General features: G+C 45.7%; 1 long non-coding RNA gene across 1 annotated transcript in view; it reads left to right on the top strand.

Moving 5' to 3' along the window:
• Nucleotides 1-5,661: 5,661 nt before the first annotated feature.
• Nucleotides 5,662-26,841, top strand: part of LOC119977348 — a 63,021-nt gene continuing 41,841 nt past the window's right edge. The window contains exon 1 of the long non-coding RNA XR_005463181.1: nt 5,662-5,736. This is a non-coding gene — a long non-coding RNA (uncharacterized LOC119977348). The remainder of the gene's footprint in view (nt 5,737-26,841) is intronic.

The raw sequence follows: 26,841 nt of genomic DNA, 5'->3' as shown, positions 1-26,841 counted from the left end.
TAGGGGTAATCAGGGGGCAGGGGTTTGGGTAGCCAGGGGGGTATGGTCAGAAGAGGTTAGCTGGTTGGGGTGGTGACATCAAGGGGAGACGGGGGTTGGTTCAGCAGTAATCGAAGATGGGGGTGGGATGTTACATGGTTAGATGGTGGGGCTGGGGGGGGGGGGGGGGGGGGGGTGGCACGAGGCCAGAGTTGTCGTGTCAGATAGTCAGGGGATTTGGGGTTAATGGGGGCCAGGTGGTGAGGGGTCGGGGTGATAGGTAGTTGTGTGGTGGGGGTGTAGTGGGGTAGTCAGAAGGGATCTGGACATAGTTAAGGGTTGGGGTGGTTGGGGAAGGATGGGAGTGTCTTTGAGGAGGAGTCCAGGGGGAAGAGGATGGTCAGGGGGTGGGAGGGGTTGTGTGGTGGGGGTATAGTTGTCGGGGGGGATCTAGTGGGGAGTGGGTCAGGGTCCCCAACACATCTTCCCAGGTAAATCCAGGGTACAACCCTTGGGTTCGGACGATCTGTGTCATTGTCACCAGGATATAAAATTGAATGTGTATGCTATGTGATAGAAATACATTGCACTTTTAAATTCTTTTTAATATATATAATATCATTATCACAGTATAGTAGAGAGCTCTGCGTAGATTAAAACACACTTTAACCCCGATTATGTCTCAAGATAGATTTGGAGTGGGAGGTCCGATATCAGTTGATCTGCCTATGGTATTTTAACAATTATTTATATTATTTCTTCTGAGTTAGACAGACTTGAATAAGGAATCCAGACTGGTATATCTGAAGAGCTAATCTAAAACTGGAACATGGAGGAATTAAGAGGTAACATAAACGAGAATAAGCTATTTAATGATGGATTTGGGGTGGTCAAGGACTGCACCTTGATACAACAACGCTCACTTAATGCACTAGCCAGAGCACTGAGGAGAAGGAGAGAGTTACTCTTCCCCAGCAACTGGAGGAAGACATCTGCAATTGCCACAAAGAGGGCAAGGCTTGAGGTTGCCAAGGAGATCAGCAATAGGAGCATTGTGCAGGAAGTACTTTAATGACCACATTAATCCAGAAAGTACACAGAATTCCTACAGTGCAGAAGAAGGCCATTTGGCCCAATGTGTCTGCATCGATCCCTCAAAATAACACCCGACCTAGGCACACTTCTCTATCCCCGTAACCCCACCTAACCTGCATATATTTGGATGCTATGGGGCAATTTAGCATGGCTAATCCACCTAAACTGCACACCTTTGGACTGTGGGAAGAAACCGGAGCACCTGGAAGAAACATGCGTAGACATGGAGAGATCGTGCAAACTCCACACAGTCAACCGAGGCCGGAATTGAACCACTGTCCCTCCCTGGCGCTGTGAGGCAGTAGTTCTAGCTACTGTGCCACCATGCTGCCCAAGGTGAAAGGTTGCACACTCACCCTTATCCTGCTCTGCAATTCACCCACTCCATCTTCCCCCATATTCTACTGCGCCAACACAACTCCACTTTACGCCTCGTGCCCACATATTTTGCACTCAGGCACTGTGGGTAGCACTGTGGCTTCACAGCGCCAGGGTCCCAGGTTTAATTCCCGGCTTGGGTCACTGTCTGTGCGGAGTCTGCATGTTCTCCCCGTGTCTGCATGGGTTTCCTCTGGGTGCTCTGGCTTCCTCCCACAAGTCCCAAAGATGTGTTGTTAGGTAATTTGGACATTCTGAATTCTCCTTCTGTGTACCCGAACAGGCGCTGGAATGTAGCCACTATGGGTTCTTCACAGCCCCTACTCGTGTTACAGTGTTAATGTAAGCCCCTACAGTGTTAATGTAAGCCTACTTGTGACAATAAAGATTATTATTATTATAAATGTTTTTAATGGCACATCAGTGCATCCCAATGTGCCCATTCACCACTGCCATTCACTGCAACTTGATTCCTCTCTCTGATAGTTATTCTCACCAAAAGCACTCCATCTGTTCATAATAATAATTAATAATCACTTATTGTCACAAGTAGGCGTCAGTGAAGTTACTGTGAAAAGCCCCTAGTCGCCACATTCCGGCGCCGGCTCGGGGAGGCTGGTACAGGTCAGAAGACTCTTGCTTACCATAGGCCAATTAGTCCCGTGGTGATGACTAAGTGAACTTTACAGCTATAAGGGAATCCCTGGCAAACAGATTGCGTGTGAACTACTGGCCAAAATCGAGGATGAGGGTGAATGTCCGTTATTGTTTGCCCAAACAGGCCTTTTGGTGTTTTCCGCCCCCGAATACCAGTATTAGATTATTGTGGGAATGACCTCAATGAACTTCGCATTAATTGTGAAATATTCCATTTGCCTGCAACCGTGTGAAGTGATGCTTGTGGATTTATCATTTCAAATTTTCAGTACGATATTTGCTGCAAAGTGAATAAGCACCTCGGCTCACAATGAATATCTTACCGAATGGCTCAGAAAGTGCTCAGATTCCAGCGGCTCTCTGCTTTTAGTCTTGTCGTTCTTTTTTTTTTACCACTCCGAAAGAATCTCCTTGAATCCTGCAGGGCACTCAGATAGCATATTCTAGTGGATGTTTGATTAAATGGAAAGCTCCACCAATATTTCAGATGGGGGAATGGAGATAGGAGCTTGGATAATCGTGAAAGCAAAGGTTGTGGTGGGGGGGGGGGGGGGGGGGGGGAGAAGGTAAACAAACACTTAACCCTTTAAATGACAGAAGAATAAAATCATCTGAATTTCAGAAATAAAGTGGTGATATTTCTAATGACGCATGTTTATCAGTGCCTGGTCAGGTATAAATGTAATGGGGCAAAATCCCAACTGGATTACTCCAAATGTTTCCGCGCTTGCGTTTTGAAAATGTTCTCATTTTGTTCCCTGTGTTGCTATGAGATATTTAGCTGCTGGCTTCGAGGGAGAAATCACAAGGTCTCATGTATAATTGGAGGTGTGAATCGGGAGGGAAAAGCCAGTTTAAATCATTAGACAGTATGGGATTGGTAGTCCACTGCGAAATGCCACTCACTGTTCCAACAAGAAGTAAGATAACAGTGTGATGTGTGGTGAAGCCTGGCAAGCCAGCCATCCCAGAGGCATTTTGTCCAAGCCCAGCATTAACTCAGAAAGGCTCTCAGTCGTCATTCTGGTCAGCTTTGTGCACTCTGTACATTTACTGCCCCGCAGTGGCCCTTAGCAGCAGCAAATGTACTGTGTCAAGGAGATCTCGGATGGCAGCAGCAGGCTTATTCATGCACAGACAGCAGTATTGCCAGCAAAATGTCACAGCACGTGGACCATTCATATAGATCAGAGCAGAGGGTCTCCTGTGCAGAAATTCAGCTTCTCTGTACTTTATTATCCTGACAGTAGAACCCATTTACTGTAAATAAAATCGGGCTGTTGTGATAATTCAGCACTGACCAATTTATCATCAACTGCAAAGATTGGATTTAGCTATTTTCTTGAAAAACATGTTATGCACTTAATCCATATTTAAAACTTTATATTCAAAAAGAAATCATTGAAGTGGATAATTGCACTTAAACATTTTAGTCACCGCTTTGATGACTCATCTTTAGAAAACTCTCCATGCAGGAGAGAAAGGTCATGTTCAACACCAGATGCCAAAAGTGTATTTTTGTGCAGCCATCATGATGGGGATGGTGGGGTTTCATTTTCTTTTCCAAAGATTGTTCATGAACTTCTTTCTGTTTTATGCAGTCTGGTAATATTAGAATCAAGCTGTACATAAGTAGGCAGTTGCTGTTTGGCATCATGTCCTTGGGCATTCTTCAGTGTCATGTCCAGTACAAGCATATCATATTATCAACTTTCAGTCAATATGAACTTTCAGTCAAATTGGACACAAACAAGCTGCTGTGAATCCATTTTTACTAAGCAGCCAACCTTCGGGACCCAACCCGGCTGACCTTTGCGACCCTCGCCGGCCGACCTTCGCGGCCTACGTCGGCTGACCCGTGCGACCCACCATTTTGTCTGATGTTGTTTGCTGGTGACTTTTGGAATTTAGACTACAGACAGTGTCAAAGCGTCATCCAGACTCGAAGCATTAGCTCCTTTCTCTCTCCACAGATGCTGTCAGATCTGCTGAGAATGTCCAGTATTTTCTGCTTTTGTTTCAGATTTCAACATCCGCTGTAATTTGCTTTTATATTAGTATCAATTCTCAGGTGAATACCTAATTAAATATAGACGTAAGTTAGGGCACCTCATGGCTATGTGTGGAATTCATACACCTCATTGTTTAAGGATGGGCCAACACCTAAAGGCGGTAGAGTTTCCAGAGTTGCTGCCCCCATGTTACGTACTGTATGAAAGGGAAGATCAAAACTGATTTGATTTGATTTATTATTGTCACATGAATTAGTATACAGTGAAAAGTATTGTTTCTTGCATGGTGTACAAACAATGTATACCGTGCAGAATATAATGTAGAAGCACAGAAGGAGAGTAAAAGATAGAATTAGAAGGTATGCTGGGCATAGCTTGCAAGAAGTCGCAGACTAGTGTTTTTCAAACTTATTTTTCGGGGACCCATTTTTACTAAGCAGCCAACCTTCGGGACCCAACCCGGCTGACCTTTGCGACCCTCGCCGGCCGACCTTCGCGGCCTACGTCGGCTGACCTGTGCGACCCACCATTTTGTCTGACGTTGTTTGCTGCTGACAAAAATGGAGAAAATGGTTTTGGGTCCCTTTGGACCTCGTACACGTTCCTCCAATGGAACCTGTTGGATGAAGGTGAAGCCTTCCGGTGTCGGAAAGTATGGAGTCTCCATCTGTCCAAAGTTCTGCATTTGTTTCCTGTAACGTTTTATCAAAAAAAACCAAACTTGTAAAAAAATAAATAAAATGGATGAAATAAATGAAAAAAATAAAAATAAAATGAATAAAATAAATGAATAAAATAAAATGAATAAAACCCCCACGAACTTGTTAAAAAAAAACTGCAGCCATTAAAAAAAAAAAGTGGCCGGACTGTGCATGCGTGCCTGATCATCGGCGCGCATACGTATAGATTTGTGCATGCGCACCGATGATCTGGCATGCTTGCGCAGTGCAGCCGCATGTTTTTAACATGTTCATGGCCATTTTGAAGGCCGGTCGCAGCCGGCATAGTTAAAAGCCGGCTGTTGAGGCTGTTGCGTGCAGATTTGCGCAATCGGGAGCGCCGCGATTGATTGCTCCGCGACCCACCCGCAGGTCGCGCCCCCGAGTTTGACGATGCCTGATTTAGACAATCTATTTACCTGATTGACATGAACTCTTCATGTTATATCCCCCCCCCTAGTCTCAGTCTTCAATGGATAGTATCTACATTATCCCACATCCTCCCTTAAAATCTCTGCCGTCATTTAAAATTCACGGTGATTAGCATTGCGACGGTTTCACCAATCTGCTGACTTTGTTTTCACCTCTCTAAGATGTTTTATAGAATTCAAATTCTTCATGTTCTCTCTACAACTCTGTAAAGTAGTATATGAATGTTCAGGAGCCATTGGTTCTCTGTTCAGGTTGTCTTCTGATCATATGGGTAGTTAGTCCAGTGGATTGATGGTCTTCTTCTGGTAGCTATGAGTACGCTTCCATTTCTTATCACTGTCCCATTCTTAGTCTCTAAGATAAGATCTTGGAATTTGTGTCTTTTACAGTACTTGGCCTTCCCTACTCTGACCTCCAATCTGGACTGAATCACCTGGCTGCTTTTCCGGGAAATCATGTGTCATGTGAGTGTCCCTTTAAGAAAGGTTTTTGTCTCATCAAATGGCTTCAGTGATGTCATTGTGTGGGTGGGGCTGGGCTGTGGCGCTGGAAATTCTCTTTTGTTTTTGCTTTCACATTTGGCTGCCGTGGACTCAGACAGAGAACAGAGGTTTCTTTGGCCTGTCTCTCTATCTTCATTTCAAAACTGTTTCCAGACTGCTTGGTAACTTAATGAAATGAAATGAAAATCGCTTATTGTCACGAGTAGGCTTCAATGAAGTTACTATGAAAAGCCCCTAGTCACCACATTTCGGCGCCTGTTCGGGGAGGCTGGTACGGGAATTGAACCGTGCTGCTGGCCTGCCGTGGTCTGCTTTAAAAAACAGCGATTTAGCCCAGTGTGCTAAACCAGCCCCTAAATAGATAATTGCTTTCTGGAATGAATTGAAACCTGCAGTTTGTAAAGGGGAACAGAGTATCAATAACTAGTCTTATTCCAGTGAGAATGTTAGGCCACACCTTTGAAAAGGGGTTTCTGGTTTTATTTGGGTTTTGTTATTGAATTGGAACAGTTAAGGGGTAACTCATTAAGGGTTATTTTTTTTTTTTATAAATTTAGAGTACCCAATTATTTTTTCCAATTAAGGGGCAATTTAGCGTGGCCAATTCACCTAACCTGCACATCTTTGGGTTGTGGGAGCGAAACCCACGCAGACACGGGGAGAATGTGCAAACTCCACACGGACAGTGACCCAGGGCCGGGATTCGAACCCGGGTCCTCAGCGCCATAGGCAGCAATGCTAATCACTGTGCCACCGTGCTGCCCTTGGGTTTACATAGATTACTGCAGCTGTATGGAGTCTTTATGTTTGTAGTTGATAAAATTTCTTGCTGTGTGTGTTTATACAAATGTTAACTAAATCCTTGGAATAAAGCTTGGATTTTTTTTGATTAAAAGTGCCTAAAAAGTCTGTTGAATAACACCTGAAAGGCAAGCTCTTCTGCTCATCCGAGCCAAATTCAATAAAATGTTATAGGTCAGGTGGACTCCACAATACATTTTGGAGTTGTTAAACTCTGGCCCATAACACATGTATTCTATGGTGTTGATTGTACTTTCTGGTCCGATTTGCATGATACGCATCCTCCTTTACTTTGTCAATATCAGTTGCTTTCATAAATGGCGTGAGCTTAAGTTAAACAGCAAGTACCTACTCAACAAGCCCGCACTTGTGACATTATGGGAAATGTTCAGAATACAAAGGGTTAATGTCATATCATAATTAAGCACTAGATGGAGCTAGATAGAGAACTATACAAAGCACTAACTCACAGACTTCTGGGAGAGAGCAGTGGGAGGGGGTAGAATACAGTTATAGATAAAGTGTAGCGACTAGTATTAGTAGAGTGTAGATTGTAGATTACTAGGTTATTGTTTACTAAAGGAGCAAGTGGTCGAGCTTTAATAAGTAGTGTAAATAAATGTTAGCTTCATTAATGAACTTAGCTTCTGTGGTCTTTGTGAACACTACAACATCCATCCTGACAACAGAATCACAAAAAACACCACAGCACTTACAAAACCCAATACAAACATCAGCTGTCAGATGTGTTTGCATGATTGGGCAACACTTGCTGAACAACCTTGAGTGTGCTAATATCTACTCTAACCAGCAGTTTAAGATAATCAGTCAAGCTTGCAACATGGCTCAATTATGCTTGTCATAAGCAACACACATTAATAGGCAGGAACCCGTTTTCTGAAACCAAAAGGAATTTGTTCAAGCCTTGCATCTTTTTTGTATCACCTGGAGTTTAGGGAATCTATAGTTTTCTTTTGCTTTCTCCATGGCAAAACCATGGCTAATCAGAGTTGACTCGCCAACCATTCAGCACTATTCTGTAGTATCAATTGTCATGATCATTTGTAATTTGGCATTTTTGTATTTGTCCTGATGAGTGCAAGACTAAAAGTTTCAACAACATGTCTTTAATAAATTAATATTCTACAAGTTCCAGTGAATTTAATCTTTCTAATACACACACCTGATCATGCACAGATCTTCCACAACATCGCAAGGCTGTTGAAGAGACGCTTGATATCAGCTACCCTGGCACTTTTATAACAAGCCAAATAATTCAACAGACCACTAGATGAAGACCAACTGACAAAAAGTTGGCATTACTGAAACAGTTATGCTCTTTGATTAAAAAGTAATCCCCTTTCAGTAATACTCAAAGGTCTGTCCTGCTGAGATTTGCAATCTAAATACCCATTTATCGAAACAGTCCAGCAAGATCAGAGCGTTAAATGATCGGCAAATGCCAGTAACTGAGCAACTCAGGAAGTGTGCTAATGGGGCATTGGCACTTAATGGCTTTTCAATTGAAATTTCAGTATTTCAAAGTATCATATTGACCTGTAACTTCCTGCTAGCTGCAGGACGCCATGGGTCACCGATTTTAAAATAGAAATGTGCGCACTTATCTGTGCTCCGATGATGCGTCTAACCTTCCTTTCCCTGAGGCAGTCTGGGGCCTCTAGCAGCTAGTCTGTGCAGTCTCCTGCGATGCAACCCCATGCCCTTATGATGCAGCCAGCTTGGGAAAGCCCACTGAGTGCAAACATTCAGCAAATAGATTTAGATAGAAAATAATATGTAACGTTTTTAACAAGTATTTTAAAGATAAGTTGACGTTTTTAAAAACTTTTTTTGTTCTTTATTTTAAACAGGCATTGCTATTGTTAATTATTTTAAAGAATTTAAATTTTTTTTAATGATTAAAGGTGATATATATTAGTGAACATAGGTTTGGTTATTGGTTATTTGTTCTAAATCTGTGAAAATATTTAAATCTGCACTTTTTATTATATAATTGTACGTGTGGCATACTTAATAATGTTTATATGTTTTCATAAGATTTTAAAAGCACCCCAAAGTTTTTTGCTGTCACTGTCTTTGTAACATCTGATTTTTTTGGTTAGTGTTTATAGAATAACCGCAGTGTAGAAGAAAGCCATTCGGCCCATCAACTCTGCACTGAAACTCCGAAAGAGCACCCTATCCAGGCCCACGTCCGTGCCCTATCCCCATAGGCCCACCTAACCTTTGGGTACTGAGGGACTATTTGGCAAGGCTAATCCATCTAACCTGCACATCTTTGGAGGATGGGAGAAAACCAAAGAACCCGGAGGAAACAGCATGGTGGCACAGTGGTTAGCACTGCTGCCTCACAGCGCCAGGGACCTGGGTCCTTCGTGTTGTGTGGCAGCAGTGTTAATTGGGGGGCAACGTGTTAGCCATGTTAAATATGTTTCTGCCTTGTTTACTTCAATTATCCTATTCATTTATAATTATCTCAATTAAATGCTGTGTTCTGATGTTTGAGTAAGACATTTGTAGAAGCTTGTAAAGTTTAATGTAAACATTTATTAACAAAAATAATTTCATAAATAAATGGAACCAGTTAGCATTTAACTTAACTTTTAACTTTATCAGCTGAACAATGACATAAAACAACCTCAACTTTTACAAATTTCTTCCAATAAAATATATTTTCTTGCTTAAACATAACAGTTCTGTCAATTTGTAAAGGGAAGGTGGAGTATAGGGAGGGAAGAGGGGAGGGAGGGAAGGGGAGAGTTTTGTTAATTGACAATTCAACATCCGAAAGCAGCAGCTGCTGAAGCACAGTCTCCTGGCACACATCTCTGACATCATTTTTGGATGTTCTTTGGCAGTACACTCTTAAGGGTGGGTGATTGATTCGCTGCAATACCTGTCAGACAGATAGTTCACATTAGCTTAGAGGAGGCTTGCATACATCGACTAATATGTTAAGCTTAGGCTTCTAAGGATGAACATTAAAACAGGGAGACTCGCAAAACAACTCAGCTTGAAATACATTGCAAATCCCAAATTTACTTTTGCTTTGAATCAGCTGGGAGAACATGAGTGCTAACATTAGTGTCCTTGAAGGAGTCAATAGCACCAATATTGAGGCCATGATTATTCTAAACCAGGGGTGGGCAAACTTTTCCGTGCAAGGGCCACATTCAGAAATTCACAATTTTAAAGGGCCGCATAGTATATTAATTAATAGTCCCGGTTGTAACCAATTAGCGTGCGGCATATACCTCAGCGCTTCCCCCGGCGGCATCCTGCCTTTAGCCCTCTTTTTCTCTACTTTTCAAAAATGGCGCTTCACCCGGTTATGATTCTGGGCGCCTCATATAGAACATAGAACATAGAACAGTACAGCATAGAACAGGCCCTTCGGCCCTCGATGTTGTGCCGAGCAATGATCACCCTACTCAAGTCAATGTATCCACCCTATACCAGTAACCCAACAGCCCCCCCATTAACCTTATAAAAAAATATAAAAAATTAAAAAAAAATTTTTTTTAATGACTTGATCTTGGTGGGCCGCATAAAGACCTTTGGCGGGCCGCATGCGGCCCGCGGGCCGTAGTTTGCCCACCCCTGTTCTAAACCAACTCTACTGGACACCCATATGCTTAGAAGATCAGAGTCCTGACTGCCAACTCAAATCTTCACCCAGCTCAAGAAGGATTCCGAAAAAAGGGAGGATTAAAAAAACTCTTCAAAAAACGTGAAGGCTTACTTCAAGAAATGGAACATAGATGCCAATGCTTGGGAGACCTTTGCTCAGAAGAGGCCTATTTGGAATTCCTTTAATGGAATTGACATATTCAAGACAAACCAAAGTTTAAAAAAATACTCCTTTACCTTGTGTGACTTCAAACTCACTTTGTGTGGTAAAGTAACCTTTTAATGAAATTAACAGCCTCAAAATTGACAAACCAAAGTTTTTTAAAAATAAAAATGTATTTATTTGCATTTTAAAAATATTTATAAACTCTGAACACTGATAATATAAAACTTTAACCAACCAAAACAATGGGCTGGATTCTCCACGCCGAACGCCAAGGGGAGAATGGGCATCAACCCCAAAATTTTTGACCGGAGAATCGCTCGCGAATCGCGCGCGCATGCAAACTATGCGGCGCAGGTAAGGGGCCATTGACAGAGCTCCCCCCCCGTGATTCTCTGTGCGCAACTGACTGAGTTCCCAACGCCGTGGTTCTAACCACCTATCAGCCGTCGGGAACGTCGGGTGGCGCTGCGGACCCAGTGAGGGGCTGGGGGATCATTCACCGGGGGAGGGCCTCATGGACGGCCACTCAAGCGATCGAACGGCACCGATCCGCAGGTGCGCGCGATCTCGGTGGGACCTACTTCTTCCATCACGGTCCGCGGTGCGAGTTCGCCATGTTGCACGGGGCGGCTGCCACAGGCTTCCGCCGTGCGCATGCGCGGACTCCCGACCAGAGGTCCAGGGCCACGTATCCACAACCAGAGCTGCGAGAAGCACTCCAGGAGAAGGTAGGAGCACAGGTTAATGATGAGGTTAATGAAAGGAAAGGACAGAGTGTGTGCACTGCATATTTCACCAGGGAATTGTACAAGAGTAGGGAAAATTAATAATAGGACAAATCTAAAAGCTTTGTATCTGCATGTGTGTGGCATTCAGAACAGAATTAATGAAAATGAAATGAGAATCGCTTATTGTCACGAGTAGGCTTCAATGAAGTTACTGTGAAAAGCCCCTAGTCGCCACATTCCGGCGCCTGTCCGGGGAGGCTGGTAATGGGTTAACAATGTAAATAGAGATAATGGGGTATGATTTGGTGGCAATTACTGAGACATGGTTACAAGGAGACCAGGTCTGGGAGTTGAATATCCAGTGCTTTGGAAGGATAGGCAGGAAGAAAAAGGAGGTGGTGTAGCTTTGTTAATGAAGGAAGGGATCAATGCTGTAGTGAGAAATGATATTGGTACTGGAGATAAAGATGTGGAATCGGTCTGGGTAGAAGGACTACAGCTGTTCAAGAAGGCAACTCACCAGCACCTTCTGAAGGGCAATGAAGCATGGGCAATAAATGCTGGCCAAACCAGCGATGTCTACATCCCATAAATTAATTTAAAAAAAGAAATAGCAAGCAAAAGGAGTTCCTGGTGGGAATAATCTATAGGAAATACTGGGACTAGTAAGAAAGGTACGACAATAATCATTGGTGATTTTAATATGCATACAGACTGGATTAATTAAATTGGCAAGGGTAGCTTCAAGGGAGAGTTCATAGAATGTATTAGATATTGTGGCTTGGAACAATATGTTGTAAAACCAACCAGGGATCAGGCTGTTTTGGATTTAGTATTGTGTAATGAGATGGAATTCATTATGATCTTGTAGTAAAGGATCCTCCAGGGAAGAGCAATCTTTGCATGCTTGAATTTCAAATTCAAGTTGCGGGTAATAAACCTGAGTCCCACCTTAGTGTTCTGTTGTTAAACCAAACTAAGTTATATTCTGGAGAGGAAGAAAGGTTATAAGAGGGTGAAAATGTATCCTTGGCTTAGCAAGGATGTTAAAGATATCATAAAGGCAAAAGCTAAAGCATACAATATTGTAAAGTTCACTGGCAGGCTGGTGGATTGGGATACTTTTAAAGACCAACAGAAGTTTACCAAAAAAAAAGTAATAACAAAAACAAAGATATATTATGAAAGAAATCTAGCACAAAATATAAAAAAGATAACAAAAGTGTCGTAAGTATATAAAAAGAAAGAGGATAGCTAAAATCAACGTTGGCCCCTTAGAGGATGAGACTGGGGAGGCAGTGGTGTAGTGGTATTGTCACCGGACTAATAATCCAGAGATCCAGAGTACTCTGAGGTCCCAAGACGGGTTTGCTTCCTCATCAACCCCTCCTAGTGCCTGGCGGTCTACTGCTCCTCGGACCTGAAATACCTGACTGTGAAGTGCCGCCCATACCTTCCACATGAGTTCACTTCAGCCATTATCACTGCAGTCTATATCCCACCCCAGGCAGAAGTGAAGAAGGTGACATCATAGAATTTACATAATTGAGTTCACAGTGCAGAAGGAGGCCATTTGGCCCATCAAGTCTGCACTGGCTCTTGGAAAGATCACCCTACCTAAGCCCACACTTCCACCCTATCCCCGTAACCCCATAACTCCATAACCCAGCAACCCGACCTAACCTAAGGGCAATTTTTGCACGGCCAATCGACCTAACCTGTACATCTTTGGACTGTGGGAGGAAACCGGAGCACCCGGAGGAAATCCAAGCAGAAACTGGGAGAACGTGCAGACTCCGCACAGACAGTGACCCATGGCCAATGGACCTGGTACCTTGGAGCCGTGAAACAACTGTGCTAACCACTGTATTACCATACCACCCAGTTCTGGACAAACTACACAGTTATAAACAACAACAAGAACACCCAGAAGCCTTGTTCATCATGGCGGGGGACTTCATCAAGGCCAACCTCAAGAGTGTACTGCCAAAATTCCAGCAGCACATCTTCTGTCCCACAAGGGGCGACAACACTCTTGACCACTGCAACTCAAATTCAAGGGCCTCTACTGTTCCATCCCCCGACTGCACTTTGGAAAATCAGACCATAAGACGGTGCCCCTTCTCCCGGCATACAAGCAGAAACGGGAGAAACCGGCTAAGAAGGTCGTGCAGTGCTGGTCTGAGGAAACAGAAGAGGTCTGACGTGACAGCTTGGAGACAGTGGGCTAGTCCATATTTAAGAACTCAGCAACCAACCTAAATGAGTATGCCACCACCGTCACAGAGTTCATCAGCATATGTGTGGGGGACTGCGTGCCAAAGAAAGCAGTACGTACATTCCCCAACCAGAAACCATGGCTAACTCGGGAGATTGATTCCCTTCTGAAGGTCAGGTCTGAGACGTTCAAGTCAGGCGACCCTGACCTATACATGAAATCCAGGTATGACTCCAGCAAAGCCATCTGTGATGCCAAGAGTGAATATCAGACCAAGCTAGAGTCACAGACTAGCGTTACAGATTCTCGGCGGTTGTGGCAAGGCCTAAACAACGTAACGGGCTACAAAGCGAAGCCGAGCAGTATCTCCTGTAGCAGCGCATCCCTCCCCGATAAACTTGATGCATTCTATGCTCAGTTCGAACAGGAACCCATTGATCCGCTGTCGAGTGCCCCAGCAGTCCAAAACACAGCCATACCCACTGTCACAGCTTCCGAAGTCAGATCGGCCTGACTGAAAGTGAACCCTCGGAAGATGACGGATCCAGGCGGGATCTCTGGCCGTGCACTCAGAGTCTGCGTGGACCAGCTGGCAGATGTGTTTGGGGGCATCTTTAACCTGTCCCTACTCCACTCCGAGGTCCTCACCTGCTTTAAAAAGACCACCACAGCAGATTTCTCTTTTCCCACCATTGTCAATGGGATTTCCCATTGAAGACACCCCACACTGCTGGAAAACCCGTGGGTTAGAGAATTGGCGAATGAGCAGAAAGCAAAGAGTGTGGATAAATGGGTTGTTTTCTGGTTGGCATGCTGAAACTAGTTGTGTCCCACAGGGTTCAGTCTATTTACAATCTATATTAATGACTTGGACGAAGGGATAAAATGTACAATAGCCAAATTTGCAGATGACATGAAGATAGGTGGTAAAGCAAGTTACAATGAGGAAATATGAAATTTAAAGAATGGAGAGATTCAATGAATGGGCCAAATTTGGCAAATGGAATTTAACATGAGTAAGTGTGAGGAATAAAAAGACAACTTATTATCTCATTGGAGGGAGACCTCAAACTGCCTCGGTGCAGAGGGATCTGGGTGTCCTCATGCACGAATCACATAAAGTTAGTATACAGGTGCAGCAGGTAATAAGGAAGATGATGCACTGTCAATTACCATGAGACGAGAATGGTGGAACAACCGATGCTTTATGGCACAAGATGTTGTGCCTCCTGCAGCTGGAACCAGAATGGCTTGAGCGCAGGAGAGCACACATTTTTATACGCGGCCTGCTGGGGTGGAGCCAACAGGCAGGGATTTACCATTGTACCTCTAATATATGGGCAGTGCCGTAATACATATAATATGCCACTAGTGGTGACTACCACATTCACCCCCTGTTAAAAAAGAGTCCGGCGGGGGTGGTGAAAACATTACAAGTTAAGTCTGTCTGGGGCCTTGACCCTCCTCTGCGATCACCTCAGTCCTGGTGGTGATGTGAGCGCCGACGTGGTCACCTGCGACTCCGGGAGCGTGTTGTCCTCGTCTTTGTCATCCCTGAGTGGAACCAGTGGGAGGACGGTTCCTGCTGGGGTGGGGGCTGCAGTGAGGTTCGCTGGACAGAGGGTGAGTGGTGCAGGGGTGAATGAGGCAACCTGGGGGGGGGGGGGGGGGGTGGGCGGTGTCAGGTCGGGGGACATGGGTGAGGCCCCAGTGGGTTCTAGGTCCCGGAGATGACTGTGTCTTGGTGCCCATCGGGGTGTACCACGTAGGCGTACTGCGGGTTTGCATGTAAGAGGTGGACTTTTTCGACCAAGGGGTCCAACTTATGAGTCCGCGTATGCTTCCAGAGAAGGCCGGGTCCAGAAACTGTCAGCCATGTTGGGAGCGAGACCCCGGAGGTGGATTTCCTGGGGAAGGCAAACACACGTTCGGGAGGGGTCTCATGAGTCGCGGTGCAGAGGAGCGAACGGATGGAGTGGAGCGCGTCGGGGAGGACCTCCTGCCAGTGGGATACCGGGAGATTTTTAGACTGCAGGGCCAGTATGACAGCCTTCCAGACCATCCCGTTCTCCCTCTCCACCTCCCCATTTCCCGGGGGTTGTAGCTGGTCGTCCTGCTCGAAGCGATGCCCTTGCTGAGCAGGAACTGACACAGCTTGTCACTTATGAAAGAGGATCCCCGATCATTGTGGATATAGGTGGGGAAACCGAACAGAGTGAAGATGCTGTGCAGGGCTTTGATTACTGTAGCAGAAGTCATATGAGATAACGAAGGGGAACCGGGCGTACTCATCAATCAAATTCAGGAAATACATGTTGCGGTCAGTGGAGGGGAGAGTCCCTTTGAAGTCCACGCTGAGGGGTTCAAAGGGGTGGGATGCCTTCACCAGGTGCGCTCTATATGGCCAGTATAATTGCGGCTTGCACTCTGCGCAGACTTGGCAGTCTCTGGTGATGGTCCTGACCTCCTCAATGGAGTAGGGCAGGTTCCGGGCCTTGAGAAAATGAAAGAACCGGGTGACCCCCAGGTGGCAGAGGTCATAGTGGAGAGCCCGGAGTCGGTCCACTTGTATGCTGGCACATGTGCCGTGGGATAGGGCATCAGGGGGCTCACTGAGCTTCCCCGGGTGATACAAGATCTCATAATTATAGGCGGAGAGCTCGATCCTCCACCTCAAGATCTTGTCATTTTTGATCTTGCCTCGCTGTGTATTATTAAACATAAAGGCAACCGACCGTTAGTCAGTGAGGAGTGTGAATCTCCTGCCGGCCAGGTAATGCCTCCAATACCGCGCAGCTTCCACAATGGCTTGGGTCTCCTTTTCGACAGAGGAGTGCTAAATTTCGGAGTCATGGAGGGTGCAGGAAAAGAAGGCCACAGGCCTGCCCGCCTGGTTGAGGGTGGCGGCCAGAGCTACGTCCGATGCATCGCTCTCTACCTGAAAGGGGACGGACTCGTCAACCGCGTACACCATGGCCTTGGCGATATCTGCCTTGATGCGGTTGAAGGCCTGGCGGGCCTCAGCCGTCAGGGGAAAAACTGTGGACTCAATGAGTGGACAGGCCTTGTCCACATAATTAGGGACCTACTGGGCATAATAGGAGAAAAACCCCAGGCATTGTTTCAGGGTCTTGGGGCAGTGGGGAGGGAGTTCGAAGGAAAGGGCGCATACGGTCGGGGTCGGGTCCTAGGACTCCATTTTCCACTACATAGCGAAGGATAGCTAAGCGGTTGGTGCGCAATATGCATTTCTCCTTATTGTATGTGAGATTAAAGGGTTTAGCGGTATGGAGGAATATTTGGAGGTTTACATTGTGGTCCTGCTGATCGTGGCCGCAGATGGTGACATTATCTAGGTACGGGAACGTGGCCCGCAGTCCGTACCGGTCAACCATTGGGTCCATCTCTCGCTGGAAGACCGAGACCCCATTAGTGACACCGAAGGGAACCCTAAGGAAGTGGAGGCAGCCATCTGCTTCGAACGCAATGTATTGGCGATCCTCCGGGCGGATGGGGAGCTGGTGGTAGGCAGACTTCAAGTCCACTGTGGAAAAGACTCGATACTGCGCAATCTGATTGACCATGTCAGATATGCGTGGGAGGGGGTCCGCGACGAGCTGCATGTACCGATTGATGGTCTGGCTGTAGTCAATGACCATCCTGTGCTTCTCCCCAGTCTTCACTACTTCCACTTGAGCTCTCCAGGGGCTGTTGCTGGCCTCAATGACCCCTCTCACAGAAGCCGTTGGACCTCCGACGGTCCTGTACCGTCTGCTCCTGGTGGCAAAAGGTTTGCAATCCGGGGTTTGGTTCGCAAACAGGGAAGGTGGATCGACCTTAAGGGTCGTGAGGCCTCAGACAGTGAGGTGGGTTGGGGTCCGCCGAATTTTAAAGTCAGGCTTTGGAGATGTCACTGAAAATCCAGGCTGAGAAACAGGGCAGAGGTGGAGGAAGATGTAGAGCCAGAAGTTGCTGAACTCTACACCTTGGAAGGTGAGGGTCACGATACAGTACCCCCGGATTTCAATGGAATGGGATCCGGAGGCCAGGGAGACATTTTGGGTGGCAGGGTGTACCGGGAGGGAGCAGCGCCTTACAGTAGTGGGGTGGATGAAGCTCTCTGTGCTCCCGGAGACAAAAAGGCAGGTCGTCTCGTGCCCATTGATCTCCACCGTTGTCGTCGCAGTCGTGAAGTTGCGGGGCCGGGACTGATCCAGGGTGATGTGGGGTGAGCTGTGGAAGGTGCTGGGAGGTCCTGGGCTGGCGGAGGTAGCGGCAGGCGATGAACGGCCAGATGAGCAGAGGTCCTGAGATGCCGTCCAAAATGGCGGCGAAGATGGCAGCGCCCACGAAGCGCATATGGCGAGCGGTATCAAAGATGGCGGCGCCCACGGGCCGCACGTGGCTTGCGAAGGGGAGAATTGCGGCGTCACTGGGTCGCACGTGGGGGGTGTAGAAACGCCGGGCCTGGAAACAGCAACAGAAACGAAGTGTAATTTCTTCCCACACCCGTTGCAGGTTGCGCTCTGCACTGGGCAGCGCTGCCTGGGGTGTTTGTTTTGTCTGCAAAAATAACACTTGGGCCCCCCCGAGTTGGCTGGCTGCCACGCCGTCGCAGGCTTGCGGTGAGCTGGAATCGACAGCTGGTGGGGCCCACGATGCCCACAAGGGTGCCGCGCGGTCGGGGGCGTAGGACTGAACATTATGAGAGGCCACTTCTAATGAATTAGCGAGCTGCCTGGTCCCCACAAGATCGAGCGTACCTCCTTCCAGTAGCCACTGGCAGACGTACGCAGACTTCATGCCCATGATGTAAGCGTCTCTAATTAAAAGTTCGGTGTGTTGGACTGACGAAACTGCCTGGCAGTCACAGTTTCTTCTAGTATCTGCAGGGCACGCAAGAAATTGTCCAGAGTCTCCGTGGGGAGTTGCTGTCTCATGGCCGGGAGGTGCCTGGCGTACACTTGATTCACCAGTCGAACGTGATGTCCATTCAGGAGCGCCATCGCTTCGGAGTAGGTGGGCGCATCCCAGATGAGGGGAAAAATGTCAGGGCTCACCCGTGAATAGAGGACTTGGAGCTTCTGCACATCCGAGGATTCTTCAGTGGCTGCTCTGAGGTAGCCTTCGAAGCAAGCTAGCCAGTGGTCAAAGGTGGACACAGCATTGGCTGCTTGAGGGCTTAGCTGCAGGCGATCAGGCTTGATGTGGAAGTCCATCGTTTAAAAAATCTTGTCAATAAATTGACGCACCGTCAGTTACCACAAGATGAGAATGGTGAAACAATCAAGGCTTTATTGAGCAAGATGTTGTGCCTCCCGTAGCTAGAACCAGATTGGCTGCAGCGCAGGAGAGCACACACTTTTATACACCGCCTGCTGGGGTGGAGGCAGTAGGCAGCGATTTACCATTGTACCTCTAATATACGGGCAGTGCCATAATATATATAATATGCCACTAGTGGTGACTACCACAGAAGATAAATGGAATGTTGGCATTCATTGCTAATGGAATAGAGTATAAAAGGAGAAAGCAACTGTATAGGGCATTGGTGAGACCACATCTGGAGTACTGCACTCAGTTTTGGTCCCCTTACACGACGAAGGACGTAAATGCATCAAAGAAGGTTCACTAGATTGATTCCAGGGATGAAGGACTTGTCTTGCAAAGAGGAATTGACCAGTTTAGGCGCCTACTCACTGGAGTTTAGAAGAATGAGAGGAGATCTAATTGAGGTATATAAGATGCTAAAGGGGATGGACAGGGAAAATGTGGAGTGGATTTTTCTCCTTGCTGAACATTCTGGAATGAGAGGCCATGGTTTTAGACTAAGGGTGGCAGATTTAAAACAGAAATGTTTTAACAGAACTCAAAATGTTGTGAATCTGTGGAATTTTCTACCCCAGAGTGCAGTGGATGACAAACACTAAACAAATATAAGGAGGAGATGATGGGTATGTTTTTAATTAGTAGCGGGATGAAGGGTTATGGCAGGAAGCTGGAAATGAGGCCGAGGTGAGATCAGCCATGATTGTATTGAATGGCGGAGCCTACTCCTGGTCTTATGTTCAGAAGGTGGTTGAATTCCAATGACTGTGTAACTTTCACCTTGAGTAAAATGGATTAGATTGGACTGGATTTGTTTATTATTGCGTGTACCGAGGTACAGTGAAAAGTATTTTTCTGCAAGCTGCTCAACAGATCATTCAGTACATGGGAAGAAAAGGGAATTAAACAAAATTCAAGAAAGTACAAGAAAATACATAATAGGGCAACACAAGGTACACAATGTAACTACATAAGCATTGGCATTGGATGAAGCATACAGGATGTAGTGTTAATGAGGTCAGTCAATAAGAGGGTCATTTAGGAGTCTGGTGACAGTGGGGAAGAAGCTGTTTTTGAGTCTGTTCGTGCGTGTTCTCCTGCCCGATGGAAGAAGTTGGAAAAGTGAGTAAGCCGGGTAGGAGGGATCTTTGATTATGCTGCCCGCTTTCCCCAGGCAGCGGGAGGTGTAGATGGAGTCCATGGATGGGAGGCAGGTTCGTGTGATGGACTGGGCAGTATTCACGACTCTCTGAAGTTCCTTGCAGTCCTGGGCCGAGCAGTTGCCATACCAGGCTGTGATGCAGCCCGATAGGATGCTTTCTATGGTGCATCTGTAAAAGTTGGTAAGGGTTAATGTGGACATGCCGAATTTCCTTAGTTTCCTGAGGAACTATAGGCGCTATTGTGCTTTCTTGGTAATAGCGTCGATGTGAGTGGACCAGGACAGATTTTTGGTGATATGCACCCCGAGGAATTTGAAACTGCTAACCATCTCCACCTCGGCCCCTCTGATGCTGACAGGGGTGTGTACAGTACTTTGCTTCCTGAAGTCAATGACCAGGTCTTTAGTTTTGCTGGCCTTGAGAGAGAGATTGTTGTTGTTACACCACTCCACCAGGTTCTCTATCTCCCTCCTGTATTCTGACTCGTCATTATTCGAGATCCGGCCCACTATGGTCGTATTGTCAGCAAATTTGTAGATGGAGTTGGAACCAAGTTTTGCCACGCAGTCGTGTGTGTACAGGGAGTAGAGTAGGGGCTAAGTACGCAGCCTTGTGGGGCACCGGTATTGAGGACTATTGTGGAGGAGGTGTTGGTGTTCATTCTTACTGATTGTGGTCTGTTGGTCAGAAAATCAAGGATCCAGTTGCAGAGTGGAGAGCCAAGTCCTAGGTTTTGGAGCTTTGATATGAGCTTGGCGGGGATTATGGTGTTGAAGACGGAGCTGTAGTCAATAAACAGGAGTCTGATGTAGGAGTCCTTGTTTTCGAGATGCTCTAGGGATGAGTGTAGGGCCAGGGAAATGGCGTCTGATGTGGACCGGTTGCGACGGTATGCAAATTGAAGTGGGTCAAGGCATTCCGGGAGTATGGAGGTGATGCGCTTCATGATCAGCCTCTCGAAGCACTTCATTACAACTGACGTCAGGGCCACCGGGCGGTAATCATTGAGGCATGTTGCCTGGTTCTTCTTTGGTACCGATATGATGGTGGTCTTCTTGAAGCAGGCGGGGACCTCGGAGTGGAGTAGGATCGGTTAAAGATGTCTGTGAATACCTCTGCCAGCTGGTATGCGCAGGCTCTGAGTGCACGACCCGGGATCCCGCCCGGGCCCGTAGCCTTCCGCGGGTTCACTTTCAGGAAGGCCGATCTGACTTCTGAAGCTGTGATGGTGGGTATGGGTGAATTATGGGCTGCTGGGGCACTCGACAGAGGATTGTTGGTTACCTGCTTGAACCGAGCATAGAATGCATTAAGTTCATCGGGGAGGGGTGTGCTGCTGCCAGAGATACTGCTCGGCTTCGCTTTGTAGCCCGTTATGTTGTTTAGTCCTTGCCACAACCGCCGAGAGTCTGTCTGTGACTCTAGCTTGGTTTGATATTCTCTCTTGGCATCTCGGGTGGTTTTGCGGAGGTCGTACCTGGATTTCCTGTATAAGACAGGGTCGTCTGCCTTGAACACCTCAGATCTGTCCTTCAGTAGGGAGTCAATCTCGCGGTTGAGCCATGGTTTCCAGTTGGGGAACACACATACTGCTTTCCTTAGCACGCAGTCGTCCACACATTTGCTGATGAAGTCTGTGACGATGCTGGCATACTCATTTAAGCTAGTCGCTGAGTTCTTAAATATGGACCAGTCCACTGTCTCTAAGCAGTCACGTAAGAGCTCTTCTGTCTCCTCGAACCAGCACTGCACAACCTTCTTAGCTGGATTCTCTCACTTGAGTTTCTGCTTGTAAGCCGGGAGAAGGAGCACAGACTTATGATCAGATTTCCCAAAGTGCAGTTGGGGGATGGAACGGTAGGCGCCCTTGATTTTTGAGCAGCAGTGGTCAGGAGTGTTGTCACCCCTGGTGGGACAGGAACTGTGCTGGTGAAATTTTGGCAGTACACTCTTGAGGTTGACCTTGTTGAAGTCTCCGGCCACAGTGAACAAGGCCTCCGGTGTTCTGTTTCGTAGTTGTTTATGATTGTGTACAGTCTGGATTTTGCAGTTGTAAAACTACCGTGAAAATGTCTTTGTTTAATCTCATTGTTTTGTGAAATGGACACCAACCAATAGCACCACACAAGCAAAGTGGAAATCCCAGAAGTTGAGGTGAGTGATAACCTGCTCCTGCACAGAGTGAAATGTTGAAACCCTTGCTGGTTGAAATGTTAGAACTCAATTGATTTGCCATGAAGTTCCAATTTGGACATGATAGAGCTCGGCACGGTGGCATTCAGATGCCGGATATCAGTGAAAATCGGTGATATAGTGGTTAGCACTGCTGCCTCACACCCCCAGGGACCCGGATTCAATTCCGGCCTCAGGTGACTGTGTGGAGTTTACACTTTCTCCCCGTGTCTGCGTGGGTTTCTCCAGGTGCTCCGGTTTAGACTATCATAGAATTTACAGTGCAGAAGGAGGCCACTCTGCCCATCGAGTCCGCACCAGCTCTTGGAAAGAGCACCCTACCCGAGGTCAACACCTCCACCTTATCCCCATAACCCAGTAACCCCACCCAACACTAAGGGCAATTTTGAACACTAAGGGCAATTTATCATGGCCAATCCACCTAACCTGCACATCTTTGGACTGTGGGAGGAAACCGGATATCCCACAGTCCAAAGGTGTGTGGGTTAGGTAGGTTGGCCATGTTAAATTACCCCTTAGTGTCCAAAAGGTTAGGTATAGTTACTGAGATACGGGAATAGGGTGGAGGCGGGGCTTAAGTAGGGTGCTCTTTCCCGGGGTCAGTGCAGACACGATGGGCCGAATGGCCTCCTTCTGCACTGTAAATTCTACGATTCTATGATTCTACAAGATTATGAGGGGCATGGGATAGAGTGGATGGGCAGGCTCTCTTTTCCAGGGTGAAGGGATCAGTCACGAGGGGGCATAGGTTTAAGCTCCATGGGGCAAAGTTTAGAGGAGATATGCGAGGCGGGTGTCTTGCGCAGAGAGTGGTGAATGTTTGGAACGTGTTGCCAGGGGAGGTTGTGGAAGCAGATACATTAAAGGTGTATAAAAGGCATCTCGATGAATACACGGATAGGATGGGTATAGAGGGATACAGCACAAGGAAGTGCTGAGGGTTTTAGCCAGCGTTGGTATCATAACCGGTACAGGCTTGGAGGCCGAAGGGCCTGTTCTCATGCTGTATTATTCTTTGTTCTTTGTACTAAGTTGCAGTTTCTGCTGAACAACCTAGCTGGTCCTGAAAAAAATAATGCTATATTTGTAGAATGGCAAAATTCTCCATTATGATACAAAAAATTCCAATGTTTGTTAATCTGATAAAAATCACTTTTCAATATTCATTTCTGACATTTAATCTTCTATATTAATGTCTATGTTCCAATTTTATCTCACTTTCTATAAAATAAATAAAAAGTGAAGAATGATTGTGAAAATTCTCAAATGTGACTGTCATGAGAATGTCACTTTAAGAAATGTTTGGCTGCTCATGTTACTGCAGTGATGTCAGAGTGTGGGTGGAGCTGAGCTCTGGCTCTGCTTTTTAGTTTCACTTTGAGAAAAGCTTGGGTGTGTCTGTTTTTTTGGATTTGTTTTCAGTGTTGGAGCTGAAGCCAGACAAAGCAGGTGTACTGCTGTTCTCTCTGCCATGAAAAGACTATCTCTTGATCATTTGGTGAATTCTGAATTATAAATGTTTTCAGTAGTGAATGTAAACCTGATGTGCTTCTGTTAAAAGGTGTTTCTTTTGTCGTCTGGATGTTGTTTGGGAAGCTATTAAGGATTACTTAGTGTTGTATTCTTTGGGGGTTGTATTTGAATTGATGGTTGCTAAGATGTTCACTGTATATTTTAAAAAGGTTAACTTGAGTTCATAGAATAAACATTGTTTTGCTTTAAAAATACTTCTCCATTTCTGCTATACCACACCTGTAGAGTGGGCCGTGTGCTCCTCATACCACAACCTAGTAAAAGTTGTGGGTCAGGTGACTCCATGTTACACTTTGGGGTTCTATAAACCCTGGCCCATAACATGGCTGGCTGCTTAGTGTGCTTGATGCCATGGACTGATGCTGGATATCCTCTATAATTGGGCCAGAATGAAATTCATCTGGTGAGATGAAATTCACACCACAGAGATTATTAGATCTTGGGAGAAGTTTTCTTCATAAATAACAGTGAGCAGCATCCCTTTGTTGCTGACTACAAAATCTAGGCAACTATTTTTAAAAATAGGGTACTCTACTTAAGCCAAGGAGGAAGCCTGAGCACCCCGAGGAAACCCACGCAGATATGGGGAGAACGTGGCGCCCACTGCTAGCAAAATATATAACACAAATTTCAACGGCTAACGTAGCCTTAACGTTATAGAATAACTGACTGTCGTGAGTTGTACTGTGAAGTCATAGCTGATGTGATACAAAAAGTGACATCTTTGGACTGTGGGAGGAAACTGGAGCACCTGGAGGAAACCCATGCAGGCACGGGGAGAACCTGCAGACTCCGCACAGACAGTGATTGAAGCTGGGAATTGAACCTGGGACCCTGGAGCTGTGAAGCAACTGTGCTAACCACTATGCTACCGTGCTACCCTATGATTCACAGCACAGGTTCACAGCATTGTGATCATGAGTGGAAGTGCTAATTGATTTATTTGTTCTCATGTAAGTCAACAACATTTGATTCCAATCATGGGCTGCCCCCACTTATGGCTCAGTAACGCAATGGACCATTGAGCTAGAAAGGAAGACCGTAATAATGAGGTTGTCATATAGAATTGAAACATAGTTTGCTATCATCTTGATGAGTGACAATTCTGCAGGAAAAAAGCTTCCAGATTGCACAGTTCGGATAGACCAATGGGATAGCCCAGTGCTCGTGCTCACATAAAAGATCAGGAAACTTATTATACTTTGGAGTTTTCCCCAAGGCAGTTATCTGAGGATAAAGATCGATTATACACATTTTAAGAAGAAATTATTTTTGGAGGGTATAAATGTTTTTGAATACTTTAATAAAAGATTCACTTGTCAGTTTAAATGGAAGAAATATTTTAGATGGGACTTGAGCCTTTGCGATATGGCAACACTTCTATTTTTACTGCAGGAGATATCATGAATTCTATTCAACAAAAATGATGTGATGTGAGGTATAAGTAAATGTATTTTGTTGATGGTGACATTTCACCCATATGTTGTTGATACGGTTTGTGCTATTGTGATTATTGACATATTTGCACAAGCTGAATAAGTGCTTAATCCAAGCATAATTCTGAGACAGGAGCTGAGCTCCGATTCATTCTCATTATGTATCAGCATTGATCTACGTATAATTATGAGAAAAGTGTAATAATTAATGAACAAATTACTTGTGTTTATCAGGATTCAACTGTATGTGATAATTATGTAGGTTGAAGATTGAATTACTCAGGTTTGTAATATTGCAGACCTATAAATATTCAAGCGTTCCTATTTTAATTTCAGTGTTCATAAGATTAACAACCTGCATTTACAGAGCAACTTTAGAACCATAGAGTCTGTACAGTGCTGAAGGAGTCCATTTGGCCCATTGAGTCTACACCAACCCAATGTAAGAGGGTTACACCCCAACCTTATCTCCATAACCCCACATCTTTGGACACTAAGGGACAATTTAGCATGGTCCAATCCACCTAACCTCCGCATCTTTGGACTGTAGGAGGAAACCGGAGCATCCGGAGGAAACCCACGCAGACACAAGAAGGAAGTTCAAAGCCCAGACAGTCAGTTACCCAAGGCTGGAATTGAACCCAAGTCCCTGGCGCTGTGAGGTAGCTGTGCTAACCACTGTGCCACCATACCGTTTTAATTAAGAAAAACGTTCATAGTGCTTAACAGAATATCAAAGGAAAATATTGATGCTGAACCAAAGATTTGGTTTGAAGAAGGGTGACCAAAAGCTTGGTCCAAGCGCTCAGTTTAATACCAATCTAAAGTGATTTGCAAAAGAAGCTAATGTGATGTGAGAAAAAATGTTTTTGCATGGGTGGTTCTGGACTCCACTGCCTGGAAGTGTGGTGGAGGCAGTTATTCAATAAGGTATTCAAGAAGGCATCAGATGATCCCTTGTATAGAAATAATGTGCACTGGTTAGTGGAAAAGGTAAGTCATGATGCTCGTTTGGTGCAGACACGATGAGCCAAGTGGCCTCCTTTTGCGCCACAACAATGATGTGATCCTGTGATTGGGGCATCTTTAAAGGTAGAGAGAAGGTGTAGAGACAAAGGGGCTTCGGGAAATAATTTGAATGTGTGCGATAAAGTGGCTGAAGATCCGGTTGCCAACGGTGGAGGGGAAGGAGAAGAGTTAGAGCAACAATGCATGGGAAGGTGGTTGGGAGGATGCAAATTACAGAGGCAGGAAGTGGGAGGCCATAAATGTATTTAAATAATACTTCCTGCATGCGACCCAGAGACTACGCAATAAGGAGTACATGTGGAGGATTTGAATTATATAAGGATTAAATGTGATGCCTATGAAAACCATTGAAAAGTAACCAGTTAACAATCAATGTCAAGACTCGCAGAATGGCAGCTTAGTTGAAGCAACCAAGGGAAAATGGTGCCTGTGGAATTGTATCTGCCATGTTTTCAGAAGGGGAGAAAACTGGGAACAATGAGGAGCTACACAAAAAAAAACCGAAGCAGCATTTCCTTCTCATTTGTATCACAAGCTGTGCCACATTTTTTGTCTCTCTGTGTGTTTTCTTCCAAGGATTTCTACTTCAAGACAATTATCTGAACAAGTATTTTAAATGCCGCTAAAGCCCACCCTTCTTATTTTTGGTGACCCTTCCACAGCAAATACATCATGCAAGTATACTATTTAACTACTATTTACTATTTACTAAGTTAGGGGGCCTCACGGTAGCATGGTGGTTAGCATCAATGCTTCACAGCTCCAGGGTCCCAGGTTCGATTCCCGGCTGGGTCACTGTCTGTGTGGAGTCTGCACGTCC

Source organism: Scyliorhinus canicula, chromosome 1 (assembly GCF_902713615.1).
Source record: "Scyliorhinus canicula chromosome 1, sScyCan1.1, whole genome shotgun sequence".
Taxonomy (NCBI): Eukaryota; Metazoa; Chordata; class Chondrichthyes; order Carcharhiniformes; family Scyliorhinidae; genus Scyliorhinus; species Scyliorhinus canicula.
The sequence above is the reverse complement of the archived record's forward strand: the minus strand, read 5'-3'. Positions and strand labels throughout refer to the sequence as shown.